Below are 22,112 nucleotides of genomic sequence, written 5' to 3' on the forward strand. Positions count from 1 at the left end.
TGTGTGAGTTACAAATCGAGTTTACTTACGTCTGCAAAACGTGAAAATAATAAAAACTGCAATACCTACTGGCAGCCACATAATGATTTTCAGATCACAGAAGCTATTCACTCTTTGTAAGAACACTTCCACAGGCATATATGTAAATATCCGCATATAGTGTGTATATATCCGCAAAGTAAGTGTGTGTAGAACTGTTATGCACCTTCATATTATACACTTCACAGCTATGCTCCAAATTAGATGACTTTTGGTTTTCACACAGTAATCTTAAATCAATACAATATTTGTACATATTCCATCCAGCTCAATAATCCCAGTCAACAAATCACAGTAAAAACCCTTTGCCGTTTAGCTTGCTATGAAGTAAAAATGTGCCGGTTAATTTAAAATTTTCAAGTTTTCTATAAAAACCAGCCAATCCAATAAACAAAATCATTGTGAAAGTGCAATATTATGAACCTTCATAGTATAATCTGTTCACTGATTTGTTTTTCTTCTTTATTCAGTACTGTCTTGGTTACCCATAATACCAATATCACCAAGGAAATCATTGTGAAAGTGCAATATTATGAACCTTCATAGTATAATCTGTTCACTGATTTGTTTTTGTTCTTTATTCAGTACTGTCTTGGTTACCCATAATACCAATATCACCAAGGAAATCATTGTGAAAGTGCAATATTATGAACCTTCATAGTATAATCTGTTCACTGATTTGTTTTTCTTCTTTATTCAGTACTGTCTTGGTTACCCATAATACCAATATCACCAAGGAAATCATTGTGAAAGTGCAATATTATGAACCTTCATAGTATAATCTGTTCACTGATTTGTTTTTCTTCTTTATTCAGTACTGTCTTGGTTACCCATAATACCAATATCACCAAGGAAATCATTGTGAAAGTGCAATATTATGAACCTTCATAGTATAATCTGTTCACTGATTTGTTTTTCTTCTTTATTCAGTACTGTCTTGGTTACCCATAATACCAATATCACCAAGGAAATCATTGTGAAAGTGCAATATTATGAACCTTCATAGTATAATCTGTTCACTGATTTGTTTTTGTTCTTTATTCAGTACTGTCTTGGTTACCCATAATACCAATATCACCAAGGAAATCATTGTGAAAGTGCAATATTATGAACCTTCATAGTATAATCTGTTCACTGATTTGTTTTTCTTCTTTATTCAGTACTGTCTTGGTTACCCATAATACCAATATCACCAAGGAAATCATTGTGAAAGTGCAATATTATGAACCTTCATAGTATAATCTGTTCACTGATTTGTTTTTCTTCTTTATTCAGTACTGTCTTGGTTACCCATAATACCAATATCACCAAGGAAATCATTGTGAAAGTGCAATATTATGAACCTTCATAGTATAATCTGTTCACTGATTTGTTTTTCTTCTTTATTCAGTACTGTCTTGGTTACCCATAATACCAATATCACCAAGGAAATCATTGTGAAAGTGCAATATTATGAACCTTCATAGTATAATCTGTTCACTGATTTGTTTTTCTTCTTTATTCAGTACTGTCTTGGTTACCCATAATACCAATATCACCAAGGAAATCATTGTGAAAGTGCAATATTATGAACCTTCATAGTATAATCTGTTCACTGATTTGTTTTTGTTCTTTATTCAGTACTGTCTTGGTTACCCATAATACCAATATCACCAAGGAAATCATTGTGAAAGTGCAATATTATGAACCTTCATAGTATAATCTGTTCACTGATTTGTTTTTCTTCTTTATTCAGTACTGTCTTGGTTACCCATAATACCAATATCACCAAGGAAATCATTGTGAAAGTGCAATATTATGAACCTTCATAGTATAATCTGTTCACTGATTTGTTTTTGTTCTTTATTCAGTACTGTCTTGGTTACCCATAATACCAATATCACCAAGGAAAATCATTTGACGGACAGAAATCGGGAATCCCAATCAGGGTTTTTAGGTATTGAATACATATAAATCTCATGAGAATGATTTCATAATATTTCAAATCTCCCTTTCTCTCCGATAAGGGCTGTTTAAAATAAATTCAAAAGTGGTAGAAACAATGTCAGCTAGAATTATGGTGAGCATTTTCAAAACTAGTATTTTTTTCTCTTTTTCTGGAAACTGCAAAAGTATTTCTCAAAGAAAAACTTTCGATTAAATTAATACAGTTAAATTAGACTGAAAAATTTTAAAACCTCCTCCCCTTAATGATTTGATGTATTAATTACATTTAATACCAACCGAGTAAGTCAAAGACAGGGTAATATATATTTGTTCGTAATGAATGTTGAAATTTAAAAACACTGACGATTTTGGTCTACAGACTATAAATCCTACCTGACAAATTCACATCTATTTGGAAAACTGTTTTAAACTTGTTCGTGAAGCTAGGTATTCATTTTACTCCGTCTGGCTAAAGTATTTATTATGTGCGGGGCGACCCGAATCCATTCGTCCATGTATTGTACGGGACTGCGAGAGTGTCTGAACATTCTAACATTGTATGACCTTAGGGAAAGTGTACACGGGCTGTCCTTTATTATTGCTGCAAACTGACATAATCCGGTCTGTGTAGTGAGCGTAATCTCAGGGCGGAAATATCCTCACAGTCCATTATAAGTTACACATCATCATCGACTCCGATCCAAAAATACCGGCTGGTGCAAGGCCACTGCACAGCTCTTCTATGCCCACTAAGTCGGTGTGACTCAGAGCAGACCTGACGTTATAAATGTGTATGTCCTGTGACAAAGACGAGGTTTTGCGACGCAACACAAAAATATGTCGGGTTTACGCTTTTAAAACGATTTACTGCTTGGCTTGTACGGTTGACCTACTTGCAGTTTGGCAGAGAAATGCTCATCGGTATATCACCTCTTGTATGCCATTGTTCCCACAGCTTTTATGTTCGGCATGGAGATCACTGGCACATGGATTTTGCTTTACAAATTTGCTACTTTTGTTTCTCAATTAGTAGTACTGTAAAAGACAGTGAGATTGAAATTATTGCTACTAACGCCTAGATAATTTAATAATCGTAGACGCTTTTGGGCTCCCATATCTTTTTCACATTACTCATTTCTGATAACAACCTATAAGACAGTAAAACTCGCATAATACAATTATAGTATAGCCAATTCTACTTAAGAAAGTATAGCCAATTCTATTTAAGAAAGTATAGCCAATTCTACTTAAGAAAGTATAGCCAATTCTATTTAAGAAAGTATAGCCAATTCTACTTAATAAAGTATAGCCAATTCTACTTAAGAAAGTATAGCCAATTCTATTTAAGAAAGTATAGCCAATTCTACTTAATAAAGTATAGCCAATTCTACTTAAGAAAGTATAGCCAATTCTACTTAAGAAAGTATAGCCAATTCTACTTAAGAAAGTATAGCCAATTCTACTTAAGAAAAATAATTCATATTGAAATATTTTACGAATATTAGCTCTATTGTTAAATAATGGATATAAAAAATAATTATTTTAGTTGTTTTCATTTTATTGTATAATTTGAAGACCCTATATGAAATTCACTTGCCCGATTAGAAAATTCTGGTTGTTTATTTCATGTGAGCAACATAAACACGTGATATAATATTACCGATATAAATGGATAGAATATATCCTTGTATTTGTATTAGTTTTGTTTTAATACTGTACGGGTATTGATCCATGCGTTTTACGTTTATGACATTTTTATCGCATGAGAGCCGCATACGATTGGCCTCAGAAAATGGGAATTTCCTAACTACCGCGTCTAAGTGGGGTCAAATTCCATGAAAAGCCTCCAAAGACCATAAATTATAAATAAATTGCTTTGACTGGAAAATGTATAAGACCGGTAACCGAAGAGATGAAGCTTAGATTAGTATGTATTTATAAAGCAACAAACCGATACAACGGACTATTGAAGAGTGCGACTCAACGTAATGAAAGTCTTAGCGACAAACCGACCAAGTAAACTCATTACATGTGGTATTATATAACATGTTAACATTACCTGTACTCAGTGTTTTTACTTATTTTTATATAATTTTCTCATTGCTATCTCGTTTATTTTATTTTATTCCAACGGCAAAATCATGAAATATATAAACAATAAACAACAAATAACATTGATAATCGACAAGTTAAAAACATAACAATGGATAATAATCTATAACAATAAAATAAGTGTATACCGTAAATGTATTAGTCATATAAATGCTTCTGGAGGAGCATTACGGGAGACAGTCAGTACTCTTCTTACAATGTTACTGGCACTTTCGTTGTAGAAATCAATGATATCACAGAATTTGTACCCCAGCCCCTTAATTTACAGGCCTTGTTATCATCATTCTCTTAAGCGATTGAAAAAAATAATGAAGAATAAATTAATCTGTTACCTTGATTAAATAGGGGTTTTTCAGTGAAAATCTATATGGTTTTCGAAGGGGATTAAATACGGAACTGGCTCTAGAAGATTTTATGGATAAAGTTTCTTAAAGGATTAATAAGGGCAAAAGTGTTAGAGGTTTATTTTAAGGATATTAGTAAAGCTTTTAATACTGTCAATCACAACACTCTACTGAACAAATTGCATGATTGTGGTATAAGAGGAATTGTGCTTAAATGTTTTCGAAGTTACCTAACGGGGAGAAAACAGTGTGTAAAAATTAATGGTGTCATTTGTGGATTTGGAATAGTTAAATAGTTAAGTTTATGTAATCTACTTAATTAGCCAGTAGTGCAGTTTATGTGTAAAATATGTTGTACCTCAAGGTTCTGTATTGGGAGCATTATTATTCCTAATATATTAATGATCTTTGTAATGAAAATTTTAGGGGACGGGTTACATTATTTACTGATGATACAGCACTATGTTACACATAAAACAAGCGATCTTATTGAGTGCGCTAAGAATAAGAATTTATAAGCTCTGTATTGTGGTTTACTGAAAATAATATGGCCCTGAGTCGTGGTAAAACAAGTTACATGCAATTTTGTTTACGAGGTTATCCAAATTTTGAAAATAAAATAATATAAAAATGTTATTATGTATGTAATGTAATGTTATGTATGTAAATATGTAGTGTTAACAACATAGATGCAGTTTAGATTGCTGTGAAGGTTTAGACCAAGCGCACGTTAAATATCTAGGAATAACTCCCGATAAAGAATTTATATGGAAAAAACATGTAGCAAATTTAAATTCTAAATTGATCACTGTAATAAGACCTTATTACTTTCTAAGAAAAACTTCCAATAATGAGTTATTGAAAAGTCTGTACTTTTCACTTGTAAGTAGTTGATTGCAGTATGGCATTGTACGTTGTGGGGGGATACTTATGATTTAAGTTTAAAACCTTTAATTACAATTAAAAAATACTTTATAAGAATTGTATCGAAACGCAATATTAGAGATCCATTAATAATCTTCCTTTATTTAATCAATTAAAAATACTCCCATTGAGTTATTTTTGGTATACTAATATAGTGGTATAATAAATATAGTGCTAAATATATCTTATGATAGAAGAGGGAATTTCGAGCGAGATGGGGAATATATATTAAAATTGTAAAATGCTGATAATGTATTTGTTCCAAAATCTGCAAAAAAAAAACTTATTTTACCAAAACTTTTTCATTTTTGGCACCTAGACTATTTAACTATGTGCCTTATGGTATAAGGAACTGGAGTAAAAAAAACAGAATTTCTTTTTAAATTCAGAGTTTGGCTTTTTAGTTTAGATAATATTGAAATTTATTCGTAAGTATTACACAAATTATTATTATTTTATTTTTTCGCATACTTTATTACTTAATTTTTATGATCTTAAATTATGATTTTTTATTTAAAATGTTTATTTTATTATATATGCATGTATTAATATTGTTTTTTGTCCTGGAAATGTACGGAGGAATGACCAAGAATTGATTGAACTCATTGGAAAGTGAACCTGGCAATTTCACTCTCAGGCGTCGGCCTTGCAGGTAGTCACCGAGCTAAGAAAATAGGGGGCCTTGAATTCTATAAGCCTCCAGTTTACATATAGGAATGGAGTGGTCTACTTCGTCGAAAGCCTTGGCAAAGTCAACAAAGGCGACATCCAGCTGTTTTCCTTGCACTAAAGGCTGATAATACTCGATCTTCAAATGACAGAACATTTGTTGATTTTGATCTGGAGCGGCTAAACCCATGTTGTTTTGGCAAACTAGAGACCAGAAAGAATCCTAAAGTCGAGGCAGTACAAGCATTTCAAATATATCGCCCACTAATGAGAGGATAGTTATGGGACAGTACTTCTCAACCTTCAACGGGTCACCACGTTTTAGTATAGGGACAATATGGTCCATTTTGAGGATCTCAGGCAATATTCCATGTAGATAAGTTGGATAGAGTCGTCAGAAGTTGGGCCAGGATGTCACTGCTGTGTCGAAGAAATATGTTAAAATGTTGTCGAGACAGCACCCTTCTTAACATCTATTTGTGTAAGTGCTTCCAAGACTTCTGATACAGATAAAGAGATCCTCGCCAAAGAAGAGAAATTACAAACATTTAAAAGTGGTCATGAAGTCACAGGCTGTAAAAAGGCAGAGGCAAAGAAATCGGATAACATAATATCTGATACCTCCTGCAGATTCTCTGAGGAGCTCCATGACATTCTACCTGCTCCTTGGACCAAAAGGAACCTTTCAACTAATTTCCACGTCTTAAGAATCTATTTTGAGTTATCGCACGGATCGACAGACGGAAGCCAAAATGTTAAGAAAGCCTTGTTGGTTCCTTAATTCAAGATACTCGAAGTGATTTGTCGTAAAGACGGCGATATAAGTGTGAACCAATTCTACCACGATACTATAGAAATCGATAACGTCTACAGTAGTATTTCGCTGATTTATTCAAAATTAAAACTATTATTCCTCTGCAACCACTCGACATTCTCCACATGACATTTCATTCAGCATAAAATATATTGTAAACACCTACTTTTAAGGTAGTCTCTCAAGTATTCACCACAAGTTATCAGTATACCTGTCACTGCTGTCTACAACGTGATTTGTCAAGGAGGTGAAGCAACAACCCTGAGTGAGCTGTGATAAATAGCAAATGAACAAACTGGAAGATATTAGATTGTAATGAGGTAGTAGTTTTGCGCGGGCGGCTGGAGCTCACGACGGTGGCAGACCACGACTCAGCCGCACAGCCACGCGCGACTGCGGTGAGCTGAGTGCCAGCTGTCGTCTGGTGCACAGTGCATAGAGTCTCAGAGATAACTGTCTATACCTTTCCTTGTCTTAGGATCTGGCGCGGCTGCGGTGAGCTGAGTACCTGCTATCGTCTGCTGCACAGTGCATAGAGTCTCAGAGACAACTGTCTATACCTTTCCTTGTCTTAGGATCTGGCGCGACTGAGGTGAGCTGAGTACCTGCTATCGTCTGCTGCACAGTGCATAGAGTCTCAGAGATAACTGTCTATACCTTTACTTGTCTTAGGATCTGGCGCGACTGCGGTGAGCTGACTGCCAGCTGTCGTCTGCTGCACAGTGCATACAGCCTCATAGATAACTGTCTACCTTTACTTGTCTTAGGATATGGCGCGGCTCCGGTGAGCTGAGTACGAGCTATCGTCAGCTGCACAGTGCATAGAGTCTTAGAGACAACTGTCTATACCTTTCCTTGTCTTAGGATATGGCGCGACTGAGGTGAGCTGAGTACCTGCTGTTGTCTGCTGCATAGTGCATATTCTTAGAGACAACTGTCTATACCATTCCCTGTCTTAGGATCTGGCGCGACGACTGAGGTGAGCTGAGTACGAGCTATCGTCTGCTGCACAGTGCATAGTCTCAGAGACGACAGTCTATACCTTTCCTTGTCTTAGGATCTGGCGCGACTGAGGTGAGCTGAGTACGAGCTATCGTCTGCTGCACAGTGCATAGAGTCTCAGAGATAACTGTCTATACCTTTCCTTGTCTTAGGATCTGGCGCGACTGAGGTGAGCTGAGTACCTGCTATCGTCTGCTGCATAGTGCATAGTCTCAGAGACAACTGTCTATACCTTTCCTTGTCTTAGGATCTGGCGCGACTGAGGTGAGCTGAGTACGAGCTATCGTCTGCTGCACAGTGCATAGAGTCTCAGAGATAACTGTCTATACCTTTCCTTGTCTTAGGATCTGGCGCGACTGTGGTGAGCTGAGTACCTGCTATCGTCTGCTGCACAGTGCATAGAGTCTCAGAGATAACTGTCTATACCTTTCCTTGTCTTAGGATCTGGCGCGACTGTGGTGAGCTGAGTACCTGCTATCGTCTGCTGCACAGTGCATAGAGTCTCAGAGATAACTGTCTATACCTTTCCTTGTCTTAGGATCTGGCGCGACTGCGGTGAGCTGAGTACGAGCTATCGTCTGCTGCACAGTGCATAGAGTCTCAGAGATAACTGTCTATACCTTTCCTTGTCTTAGGATCTGGCGCGACTGCGGTGAGCTGAGTACCTGCTATCGTCTGCTGCACAGTGCATAGAGTCTCAGAGATAACTGTCTATACCTTTCCTTGTCTTAGGATCTGGCGCGACTGTGGTGAGCTGAGTACCTGCTATCGTCTGCTGCACAGTGCATAGGTCTCAGAGACAACTGTCTATACCTTTCCTTGTCTTAGGATCTGGCGCGACTGTGGTGAGCTGAGTACCTGCTATCGTCTGCTGCACAGTGCATAGAGTCTCAGAGATAACTGTCTATACCTTTCCTTGTCTTAGGATCTGGCGCGACTGTGGTGAGCTGAGTACCTGCTATCGTCTGCTGCACAGTGCATAGAGTCTCAGAGATAACTGTCTATATCATTCCTTGTCTTAGGATCTGGCGCGACTGTGGTGAGCTGAGTACCTGCTATCGTCTGCTGCACAGTGCATAGAGTCTCAGAGACAACTGTCTATACCTTTCCTTGTCTTAGGATCTGGCGCGACTGCGGTGAGCTGAGTACCTGCTATCGTCTGCTGCACAGTGCATAGAGTCTCAGAGATAACTGTCTATACCTTTCCTTGTCTTAGGATCTGGCGCGACTGTGGTGAGCTGAGTACCTGCTATCGTCTGCTGCACAGTGCATAGAGTCTCAGAGATAACTGTCTATACCATTCCTTGTCTTAGGATCTGGCGCGACTGTGGTGAGCTGAGTACCTGCTATCGTCTGCTGCACAGTGCATAGAGTCTCAGAGATAACTGTCTATACCTTTCCTTGTCTTAGGATCTGGCGCGACTGTGGTGAGCTGAGTACCTGCTATCGTCTGCTGCACAGTGCATAGTCTCAGAGACGACTGTCTATACCATTCCTTGTCTTAGGATCTGGCGCGACTGCGGTGAGCTGAGTACGAGCTATCGTCTGCTGCACAGTGCATAGAGTCTCAAGTCGAGTACTCATGATTTGGCAGCGTGTTGTCTAAAAATCGCTCTACTAGTATATGTGAATGGCCATGTCTTTGGTACTTAACTGGATTTTTACTCCTGGTATGCAAACCATTCCTATTTACTTTTATAAAGGAGGGTTGCTCTAAAATCACACAGGAGACGCCACCTTTTTTCAGTTATTTTCCGTTTTTAATTCCTTTACCATTTCAATCTTAATTGCGTTTCTTACTGTCGTACTGCCTTGTCCTCAAAGTTGTGATCTTGGGATTATGCTGGTGATTGATGAACTTCGTCATCTCTTAAATTCTGGACGTAAAATCTATAGTTATCCCCCTTTACTGTATAGTTTCCCTTAATGGTCTTTTAGTGCAAGTTTCATCTGGGAGAACTGATTGTCTCTAAGGATAAATAGATTGTGTGTTAGGCTATTCAAAATGGTATGTTGTTCCAAATACACTACGAATATTAGAAACATATCTTCCACAATTGCCCCTAGCACTTGATCCAATGTTACAAATTATCTCAATGTAATATTTCCTAAATATTCTCTATTATTGAAGGCCGTATCTTTTGAGCCAAAGTGGTGAAGGTGAAAGTGGTCAATGACCTAGTCTATGCAATCTGTGCTCGATGAAGAGATGGTCATCATTTGGAGCGTACGAGCTTCAAGCCTCCAACGGTACATGGAGACAGGGCCTGCCCTGACATGGAGATTGAATTGGATTCGTACATATAAATTACTTCCAGTGACTATTATTGACCTCAACGATGCTTTGGAATACATCGCAATAAAGGGAAAGTGCTCAATGATATCCTTGTTGGAGTTACTGAATTTCCGTGCATAATGCGAGAGTTGGGATTGGTTATGGGGGTGGACATTTTTCCCAATGACCTCGGGATGTTGAGGATATCCATTTAATAGCTGGTGTTTTGTTGTTCGAAAACTTTGAGGTGCATAAAAAATAGAAAGCATGGATGTCTTATAATTGCAAAATATCTCCAAATGATTATGGCTTAAGAAGACTGCTTGGGAACTAGTTTAGTCAAGCCAATGATTACATAGTATAATACTATGTAATCATTGAGTCAAGCGAACCTAATCATGATTGTTTTACTGTATGTTTGAAACAATAAGTAGGACTATTGTCATGATCACGAGATAATAATTTTGTTCTGACAAAGACCAAATGATAAAATGCAAATTACGCTTCTTAGTTTTCCTCTCAGATAGACGTTGTAAAACATCTTAAGATGGGCTAGCTCGTCTTAGATGATCTTACTCAAGGCAATACTGTCTGATGTTTATACCAATTTTTTACGTAACATAAAACAGTCTGTATTATTATAATGGCGATTCACTTCAAAGGTAGCTATTTAAATTTTACAATAAGGTAAGCCGTGGTTAGATTCCACTTACAAAATTGTAGTACTCTCACTGTTGGATTATGCGAGGCTATCGAAACTTTATAATGTTTTCCCTGTAACATATATACACGTCTTTATTATGTTTCATCATAAAATAATGATACATTGTAATTTCTTAATATATGTATGTTTTCTTAATATATGTATGTTTTCTCAATATATGTATTTCCTAAACATGTTTTGTTTTAAATAATCTCGTCTACAACCTACAGTTACAGCAGTTTGTAAAAACTATTAAACGCGTTCGAAATGTTTATACAGAATCCAAGAAATAATATAATTTAACAACTGTTACCTAACCTACATTTTTAAAAAGTTTTCGTACCATGAACAATACTAGAATTCATTTTAACGCAAAATAGCACTGACTAACAATATTGAGGATACCTAAACTGCATAGGGGATGCCCTATTGATAGCCTCATCACTTGTGATTAAAATAAGAAAACCATTTATTTAATAATGAATATTTTTATAATTACTAGATAGTAAGTAATATCTTCACCATTTGCAATTATTCTCCTCAATAACTATTCTTAGAACAAGTAAAAGACAATAAGACGTAACTGTAACTCTGGGTGTAACACAGTAATCCACGTGTGAAAAGTACCAAATATTAAAGTCGGTGTTCTCACGCGCCCAATCACGAACTGTTTGCCTGTCACCGCCGAACTATAGGTGTTGGCTCTAATTGATGCTGGCTGGACCCGTTGCGAGACTTGCCCCTATATTATAATAATATTCTTTGTATGACGCTGGAGAGGAGCTGGGCCGCTCTCTCCGTCTCTCTAGCGTGGCGCTCGCCCCCCCCCCTCTCTCTCTCTCTCTTTCTCTCTCGCCTTGCACGCCGCATCGAGACCGAGATGCAGTTTGGTGCAGCGACTTGCATTACGTGCATCACCGTACGGGCAGACTCGAACGCGCGCACTCGGTCACATTCAAAATGCACCGGTCCTGTTTCCGTTCACTGACCGAGTCGAAATTGTTTCCGTGCTAAATCAGTCAAAAATGAGTTTTTGCACCGCTGTACGGTTAAAAAAGTGCGAGGTCTCGGTAGCCGATAGTCGTGTGAGTGCACAGACATTCTGCGACCTCGGAATCTGACGATATTTTAAAATAGATTCACCACCCCGCGCATGCCCACGTTTACCCGCTATTTATATTTTTCTATGCCGCTATAAACATTTATACAATGTGTTCAATAATTTTTTCGGCCGTAGCGAGTTCACCGCTAGAAAGCACCTTTTGGAGGAACCACGTGGTCAGTGAGACACGATTTTAGAACTTCTGGACCCAACAACATGTGGACTACTGAGCTGTCAGGTGGGTTCAGTGATTTATCGTTGGGAACACAAAATAACTGAAACTCGACATTTCTCAGTGTATGCGATATGAATTTCTTTTGTATTTAATTTTTTGAATCGACAAGGCAACAACAATACCTGCTCTAGAGGTCTGAGCTAATAGGGTACTCCCCGACCACTTGCAACGTTTATAATTACAACAATATTACTGTATATTGTACAGACATTTAAAGAAAACTATGTTCTACGTGCATATTTGTCTTACAATAAACAACACACGACACTTGCAAAGTGCTAAAGAACTTAAGGACGACATTCGGTTCTTTGATAACCGCGCATGCGCTGCATTCAAAATGGCCTCAAACTGTAAACTCTACTTGTAGCTTATAGACTTTTTCATACAAAAACGTATTTCCCTATTGGCCTAGTATAGTTAATTTAGAAATATAGTTTAATATTAACTGATTTCTATGAATTTTTATTTGACAACTATGAAAATTCAACAAATACTTATTACATAAAACCACACCGTCTTTTATATATTTATTTTATTTTCAAATACATCTTTTACCGCCCTTTTGTTTGTTATTCCTCTTTTCTAAGTATTTTATCAAATTACTTTTACAATTATAATTATTTTATGATCATCACGTTAATCAAATTCCTTTTTTCAAATTAACTCCTTTAGTTAAGCAACCATAAACTAAATAAAGTTTTAGTAGAACGTCGACAAAAGGTGCGGATGATTCTCCCCTGAGATGGTCCAGTCAGTTTTCTGTTTGATTCATGTTTATAAAACGTTATAGCTACATTTTCTTTTTCAATGTCATCACAGAAAGTAAGTAGTTTTGGCTATCTTGAAATCAGGACATGGATGAACAAAATTTATGTTTTTGCAGAATGCATATGAATTACAAGTGATCTGATATATGTGATAAACAAATGTATTTACTTATGCCACATTTTATTTAAAACAAATCTTTTAGTTAAAATACGGCTTTTTATATTTTATCATTTATACACACAATATATAAACCTAATTCTCTTTTTACTTTGAGATTAATAAAATTTTCTTCCAAATACTTTACAGGCATTTAAATCTGTTTTAATTTATGAACAAATTGTTCTGAAGACAGGAATACTATCTAAAAAGGATCTTATCATTCCTTTTTTTATTTCAAACAAAATCTTACTACACCGTTTCCAAGATATAATATGTAGTATTGCATGCCATTAATTAACAAGCTTTTAGTTAAAAGAAACAATGTCTACTGTTTTTAACAAAAGATTATTGATATTTTTTGAAATTAAAAACTATATTTTAGGCTTAATGAAATTGGATACTTCATGAAAGTAAGCTATATTATTATAAAAATTGTTTTATTGCTTATTGTGTTAATTTTTATTAATAGTAGTGCCCAAAACATCGCATAAACTTTTATTTCATTTTAACTCTTACTTTATTGGTGAATTACTTTTATGGTTTGTATTCATTGGAAACGCACCTTGTTAAAAGAGCCAGTTATAGTTTAGCAATAAACAATTAAACCTCATGGCTCGGTACTAGGAACATTTATCTGAACATACATTCTCGGTACATTCATTAAACCTGTTCCAGGCTATCATTCTGAGAAAAGATTGTTATCTTTTCATAAAAGTTGATATTTCCCAACAAGTTGTTGTAAATTTCATATAATAAGGAAATCACTTATATTGTTAATTAAAAACTGCATCTACTCCAGCGTTTTATACCATTACTAGCAGTTACTTGCAGCTCCCTACGCAATTTCGTAAACTGTGCAAGTGTATGACCACTTTTGGTTCGAGTGAATTATACTGTATTTCCGACACCAATGTTTAATTTGCCAAGTTGCCACGATCAAGAAAGTTCGTCAAAAAGTGTATATTGTAATTGTAATTAGTTGGCCATTGTAATTTACTTCGATTTCTGTTTTATTGTTACATAGTTGAGTTTCCTTGTTTTCCGATCAGGGAAATATATATCATAAATCGGATAAGCCTACTACGACTAGGATGTATTTTTCAACAGTCTTTAAAAGTATAGTAAAAGTTGGATTGTAACTTGTTCTTTTAGATATTACCTGTGAACAACTTAGCTTCTATCTTCAGGAGCCTACTAGTTTCCTTGCTCGGACTTCCACCTCTTGTTTGGCCATGTACTCGTATGTCTCAGATTCGTATCGTCTGGTATTTCAGGCAACAAAAACCACACATATAAATTCGAAAGTGTCAATGAATAAATTCATTTGAGAATAAATCACTGTGTTTACATCTTGACGTTATATATAATAATCTTATAACAGAAGAAATATTTTTCGAAAATATGCATTCATTAAACGTCCTGATAACAATGTTATATGGCTATATGCTGATTACAAAAATAAGTGTTAATATTTTTTTTTAATAATTAAACTTAAACTTCCAAGATTGTCATCTGCCGAGGTCTTTTATTAGGAATTGTACAGAATTTACTTCTTCAATAAAGATTTCTTCACTTAAAACTACCGATTTCAATATTAGAGAACTCTGGGCTTCGAAAAATGATTGTTTAAGATTATTTTGATAAAGGTGTTACACGCATAAGGTGATAAAGCTCCTTGAAAGAGTTTCATAGCGCTTCTCAAAGTTGTATAATCTGCGTTTCGGCTATTTGAAATACAGGTCTAAGTTCATTCACGTTTTGTTAAAACATGTTTGTAATTGAATTAATTATATATAAATAACATACATGTTGAAGCTATAATAATCTATTTATATGTTGTCAAATTAATTAATTGGAACTCCACTCCTAAATTCTAGATCTTAAAATCAGAGCACCAGGATTGGTTATGAGTACCAGGAAAGCTCCTAAACGGTATCATGTTTTAAATCATTAGTTTGTAAATACTAGAAGGTTCAAAAATTAATTTGTGATAATACGTCAAAACTATATTTATTTGAAACAAATATAATGCAGGATTACTATATGTAAGCCACTTTTAATATATCTCTCATATATAAAAAAATTGTTGTATACCTTTGTTACTTACAAAAAAGAAACAAAACTTAACTATGCCTTATGCCAATTTTGTTTGTTTGTTTACAATAAAAATTATTTAATAACAAATTTAACAGCTAAAATCCGTTCAGAACTTCGAATTTTTCTGACAACGTGTACTGGAAATTGAGTTATATGCTGATAACTCTTTCCTTGAAATGGAGAAAACAAACTCCTTGGAGACCCTGCAGATTGATTCACTCCTGAAGCATCCCTCAACGGTTTACTGTTTACTATTTTAAATTTTGGCAAGAGTTCGTCTGCATGTAACTTGTAAAAACTCTGTTTAAACTGTGATAAACTATTCATGCATTTCTTATTACTTTATACTTGTCATTTAATTATTTTCAAACGCCGAGCTGCTTCTTCTAATTGCTTCTGCGTAACTATAAAAGATTATTATTGTTTAGTAAAACAATATTCTTGCTTACTTTCGAGTTCAACCTCCAAATATGGAAACTGTCCGCTTCTATTTGTGGAGTATTTTTAACTTGCAAACGTGGATTTAGGTAGATCGAACATTGTTTCAGTGTTTCAGTGTTACTTACACTTTTTAATCCAATGTGACAGAGAACTAAAGTTGGAGAGAAAACTACTTTCTTGGTGAGATCCTATCAAACAACTTAAATTGCTGCTTATCCAAAATTGATGGGGTGCTTTCTGACGTGACAGTAAAGGTATGCGCCAATGGTCTCAGAGGCGGATCTCTGAGTGGTTTTAATTGAGCTCCTATAAGGTCCCTTGAAGGACTCAGGTATATGATATTTATGCAGTATTTTCTATAGTTACAATATGTTATAACATTCATGATCATTAAGGTAAGCCCTTAAATTAGAGATGAAGACCGTCTAGGTAATCCCATAAAGATACCATAAACTGCTGCAAAAGAGGCATGTTATTTGGTTTTGTATTCGTTGAGATTCTAGTTTCTATAAAAACTTTAAAGTGAGATAGAGTTTGAATCCAAAATTAAAATAGCAACTATGAACAGAACAAATACAAGAACAAATAAATGTATATTTTAAATTCTATGGTATTTATTTTAGCAGTTTTGAGCTATTTTTGATTTTTATCGAAATAAAACGTGGTATTATTTTCAAAACTTTAATGTTTGCGAGATGTAAGTAACAATAAAACGATTTAAAGAAGGGCCCAACAGAACGTAAAAAATGCCAAAGAATCAAAAGGCAGAAAAGTTGACTACAAGATTTTTTGCACTGACGCACAAACAACATTTTAAAAGGGCCTTATAACATTTTTAAAAGGGCCTTTTGGGGTGTTAATAAACCTTGCCATTTTAAGCACATTTATCAATATTTATGGACAGGCTTTTAGGCCACGAGGATGGGCAGCAAAAGGCTTAAACAGCGATCGGTCTCTCTTTAAACCAATAATAATCTAAACACAGTATTTAATCATCAGCTTAATAAATGATCAGCTGTTTTACGCTATGATACTAAAGGGTAAAAAAGGTAAAAGTAATACTCGCCGTCAAAGCGACTCAGATCATCAGCGGTTTTATTTTAAACCTGATCTATTTATAACAGTTGTAAACATCAGCAATACTTGATCTGGGTTCATACAAATTTGTATTGTCCTGTCTAAGTACCGATGTATTACTTTCTTACTTATTGAACTCACACTAAATGGTGCTCCCGGTAGTGAATGTGAATGTATATATTAATGTATGTGCGTGTTTGTATGTATTGTATGTATGTATTATCATACATCTCTCATTCTCTGCTATCCTCTCTATGGAGCTTTCGTTGCTGGCTCATAGTATCTAGTATTATAATAATGCGTCATCATTGACAGCTTTTCTACTCGATTTCGGTTCATGTGAATGGTTTTGTTTCTGTTGTGAATTAAATTACAGTTTTGTAAAGAATACACTAATACGAATTAAAATTTAAAATCTGTTCATTACATATACATATGTTAACACTTAGAAAACATTTTATATGTTAAATAAATAAACCTGTTAAAACTTAGAGTTCATAATACAAGCTTCAGTAACATTTTTCGCGTAATAGGTTTCTCTAAGGTCGCTTACAAATTTTAAATCTTTGCCTACATTATTCTCGAGATTCCCTGCGGAGAAGCAATCATGTGGGAAAGAAAAATGTACGCTCCTCCGCTCTTCCCCATCCCCTACGGTAGACAACAGAAAAATTGTGTCCGACTATAGAGTGATAAGCTTCAATGAGGACCTTGTTTGGTCATGCATCATCATAGAAGTCATTCTTCTCTATGTAGAAAGTTTCAAGCAAAATTTAAACTCTACATGCATCTGTACTCGACATATTGTATACATTCTCATATATTAATCTAATCTAATCATATATTCTACATATTAATCACTGTACGAAAGGGTAGTAGTCCTAGATTTACCAGAATTTTCGCGTCGTTTTCTACTGTGAGCTATTTCATGACTATCTGTACAAGATCTTATGTAATGTCTTTAACATCGTTACTTTTGTCAACACTCCAGTATCTTTTGAAAATTTCTTGTCTTTCTATTTCATATATTTTACTATAACATTGTTTTGCATGAAGAAGGTGGTTTCATGACTTTTGCTGGCACAATTTTATTTTTCTTGCTAACATACTCCTGTCCAGAAAGTGTTTTCTTTTCGTACCTTGCACAGCCAGTCTTTGGAATTTTTATACGTTTTTACCGGTCTGTTTAAGAGTTGATTTATTTTTCAACTTTCTCTTCATTGATTTTCCTACATTGTGATCTGTTTTGGTTATATCTTCAATATTAAATATGTGGCTTGATTAGTAGTTTCATCATCTGATAAATACAAATCTTTCTCTAATATGGATCGACCACGTGATTCCTGTTATTCTGAATTATTACGTAATATAAAAAGCTTTTTTTACCTTAGACCTTGTTGAGAAATGTAGCTCAACAGGTTGATTTTCCGAGTCACTAGATTCTTCACAAGGTAAATAATCAATGTCAGCATCGCTATCGTCTACCTCATCACTATCAGAAAATGTAGAGAGATCTTCAATCCTCTTTGAGTCATTGCCGTTTTCACTGATATTTCCCTCTTGTTTACTGGTGCTTGGGCCTGAAAGAAGTTCTTAGCATGAACAATATTACTTATTGTAAGTATTTAATTATAATAACACTTATTCTCAGTTACTAAAGAATTGGTAAAATTTTCAATTAAAATTTACTTCAATTTCAAACATAAAAACACATATTGTACGATTCATACAACTTTTAGGTTAGTTTCTAATTTCAATGTAATAAACATAATTCTTATATGTTTCAATGATTCCGTGTTCTTTTAAAGCTAATTCCAGAAACTTGGAACCACGGGAACCTCGTCTCTGATACATTTTGAAGTTTATCAATACAAACACTTTAAACTTTCATTCAAATAGATCTTTCAGTCAACACAAACTTCCTAACCTCAAAATATGTTTTTGGTCACAACAAAGAAACAGCTGGAGTAAATGGCACTAAGTCCAGACAGTGCAATAGCAATAGCAAAGCACACAGAGGCAAACAGCTTCAAGTCCACTTGGTGCCCTTTGCCTCTAACTAAAATGTGACATAGCGCCTTATAATAATATTGCATATCCTATATAACATGGACTTAGTGCCCTTTATCTCCGGCATACACATATAAACTATATATATCGCATTTTGTAACCTAAACTTCCAACTGAATAAACTGAATCGTTTTATTAGTTTTTGCATGATTGAAGGATAAAGATTCTTACATCCATCCCATCTTTCACATTCATTTCATACAGTATTATTAGGATTAGTAAGTAGTGCATGAAATTTAAAATATTTTTGATTAGATCTTGTAATTATAAAACTTAAAAATTATATTACAAATTTTTTCACCCACTACCTCACGGAGGGACGAATTTAAAAACGATGTTAACATTCTGCAAGCTACTGAAATGTCATAACATTCTCATATGTAAGCTACGAAGGGTTACGTAGATATTTATGTTGTCTTATAAAGGCTTGTTAAGAAATAACTTTTTTCTCTCACTTCTTGCTTCACTTATCTCAAAATATACCACTTACAGAAATTTCATTAATTGTACAACGTGAGATATTTATTTATGGAAACTGAAAGTATTCACTGCGAATTTTGCTCTCCAATAGCATGGACCAAGTAAATTGTTTGATGATATTTTGCTCATGTATTCATGCTTCTTCATACACTTTTTAGGGATAGAGATAGATTTTTTAAACAGAACTCTTTCTAATCCTTAACGTTTCTACAGTAAATAATATTTCAGAATCCCAAGTAACTACTCAACCAAATTATACGTGATTTTGCATCGGAATATTGTGTCATATTTGTACGCTAGAAACTATTTCACTCTTTGGCTGTTCAAAAGGGAGATTCAGACCAAAAGTTATTCAGGCTTATTCTCTGATTAATTCAGAATGGTTTCATACATGAGGATATTTTCCAGTGATCATCAATTACCTCAGAAAATCTTGCATGTAAGACACAAATCTACTGCATGTAAAGACCCTTGTTTGTCAGCGTGGATAACATTATATTATGGATAAACAACCCCATAACTATGCCCCATTTTCTTAATACAGTCAGACTTGATCCTACTTTATATGTTCTGTTTTGGAGTTTCGTAAATTTTTGTAAATTTGTTTTATAAATAAAAAGTCAATTTAATTCTCTTAATAAAAAATGTCATTGAAAGTATTACTGCACAGATTATGGATTTAAATAAGAAAAACGAGGATAATAAATAAATATAATATATCAACAGCTGATAAAATATGAACTAAACTTTTAAAAAATGTAGGAAGATATTTATATGTACAATTCGGACATTTTGGATCTGCAGCTTGATGCAGTTAGTGGGCAGTTTTATTTTTTATCGTTTTCGTAGAAAGTTTCTTACACTGTTTATATTTTTAATAGTAAAACAGTTTTCAATTAAATTTTAGTTATAACTGGCTAAAGATTGTCTATATCTCATGGACGATATCAAATCGTAACGATGCAAATTTGGCTGTTTTTCTCAAGAATACATGTTGAATTGTTAAATGACGTTTTTACTATCTCGAACATAGTTTCTTTGATACGGAATATTTGTTTGGTTGCAATATATTTTTACAAATTATAGAAACATAATTATCATATAATCTTTTTTGTACGATATGAAATTAAAAATTTTAAACACTTTTTCAAAATTTCGATCCACCCCAACATAAAAAATTCCAACACTTATTTCAAACCATTTATTTTCCAGTAAAACTGCTTTTAAAACTTTACATAACGGCATCTCCACCATCTGTGATAGAAAACCCTGTTTATTTTGTAAATTAGAACTTCGGCAGAGTTACCGCGAGTACACTCGACTGACTAGTCCAACCTTGCCGGTATGCCTGTTGGCCACTCCGGTCGCCGCGACTGTCAGCTTATATGATACTGCCTATTACAGACACCTATAGCCCTACACCTATTACCCCCCCTCCACCCCCTTCAGTTATGCAACTGCCATAAACACAGTCTCCTCATTACCAATCTCCATATGTATGTAAGTTTCATTTTACAGCCAGCTGCGTTCGTTTAGATTTTACAACACTTCATTTCATGCAACAGTCTCAATGAAATTTAAATTATCGTTGTACGCCAATTAACGTCTTCTGCACTGAATTACAACTTTTAATCTAACGAATTGAACTGAAATAACCGTTCTGCAACCCCGTTAATTCCCTATCACAGTTTCGCCACTCACTTATGAGCTAAATATAAACTCACATTCTGAGGTAACACGACCTCAACCTCATTCCTCAACCCTATGAAGTTTAACTTCATTACTCGTTAAAAGTAGTTTTTGGTTACGTATTCTAAATTAAACTCTTTCTTAAAGGTCTTCAAAGATACGGGGAATGCTTTCATTCGCCGCGCCGTCCAGTTGATACCAAATTTCAAGGAAAATCTTATCAGATAAACCTTACCTGTTATTTTCAACTCTATCTTCTTCACACAACTGTTACTATCAATCTATGAATGATAACGTTTATTGCCAGAGCGTTATTTCAGCCCGTTACAATTAAAAGGGCTGGAAAGTTGTAATTTCTGTCTGTCCTCATATATCAGAAACGAACTGACTTTTGGGCTTTAAATGTTGCATGATGATTATCCCTATTTAAGCAGCACTGGGTTTGACGATGATGCATGTCACTCCAGAGGGTTTGGGTGATCTTTAACGAATACTTGGCCTTTTGGGTAACAATGATGGTAACGAATAATAGAAGAATAAATAAATAAGTAAATAAACTTAGTACACTCATATGAGATTTTAGTACGTGACTTTTATTCATAGAGTAAAAAAGTAACTATTCCTGCTTATCTCGAAATTTTAAACAGAAGGTGCATGTAAAGATGCTTAATTGGCACAATACTGATGGGCCAATAAATCTTATTAATGGCATTTTAATGTATTCGTAACACTTTCAAATAATTAGAAACTTTATAACATTAAATAAGTTACAAGACAAAAATTCTTATAAGTATATTTTTATATATATATATTTTTTTTTTTTTTGTAACACGTTGTATTGGTTTTCACAATTAATCAGAAATTATATTTGTAAGCATATTCACTTTCAACAGTTGTAGTTGTATATTTCTGTAAGTTAAACGGCCATAATTTTTAAAACTCCATAGTTATTAAAAAATATAGCTTATTACTAGACAATTTTAAAAAGTGTTGATATTCTGAAATACCATAAATATGAATTTTTTCCCAAAACCGAATAACTATCATCTTGAACCGTTTTATTTCTTTAGATTGAAACTTATCAATTTGGGTCGATGTTTTGTATTAGTGGAGTTACAAGTTTTGTTAGATTTCAAATTGCAGCCATCTTGAAACGACTCGTTAGTTAAGACTGATTAACGATATC

At 34.6% G+C, this 22,112-nt stretch overlaps 1 protein-coding gene across 1 annotated transcript in view; it reads left to right on the forward strand.

Moving 5' to 3' along the window:
• The first annotated feature begins 11,680 nt into the window (after positions 1–11,680).
• LOC124361729 (zinc finger protein 37-like) overlaps positions 11,681–22,112 on the forward strand; it is a 246,677-nt gene continuing 236,245 nt past the window's right edge. Inside the window, exon 1 of the mRNA XM_046815676.1 lies at positions 11,681–12,148. The gene's annotated coding sequence lies outside the window, so the exon portion shown is untranslated. The remainder of the gene's footprint in view (positions 12,149–22,112) is intronic.

The sequence above is a fragment of the Homalodisca vitripennis genome, chromosome 5 (assembly GCF_021130785.1).
Source record: "Homalodisca vitripennis isolate AUS2020 chromosome 5, UT_GWSS_2.1, whole genome shotgun sequence".
Taxonomy (NCBI): Eukaryota; Metazoa; Arthropoda; class Insecta; order Hemiptera; family Cicadellidae; genus Homalodisca; species Homalodisca vitripennis.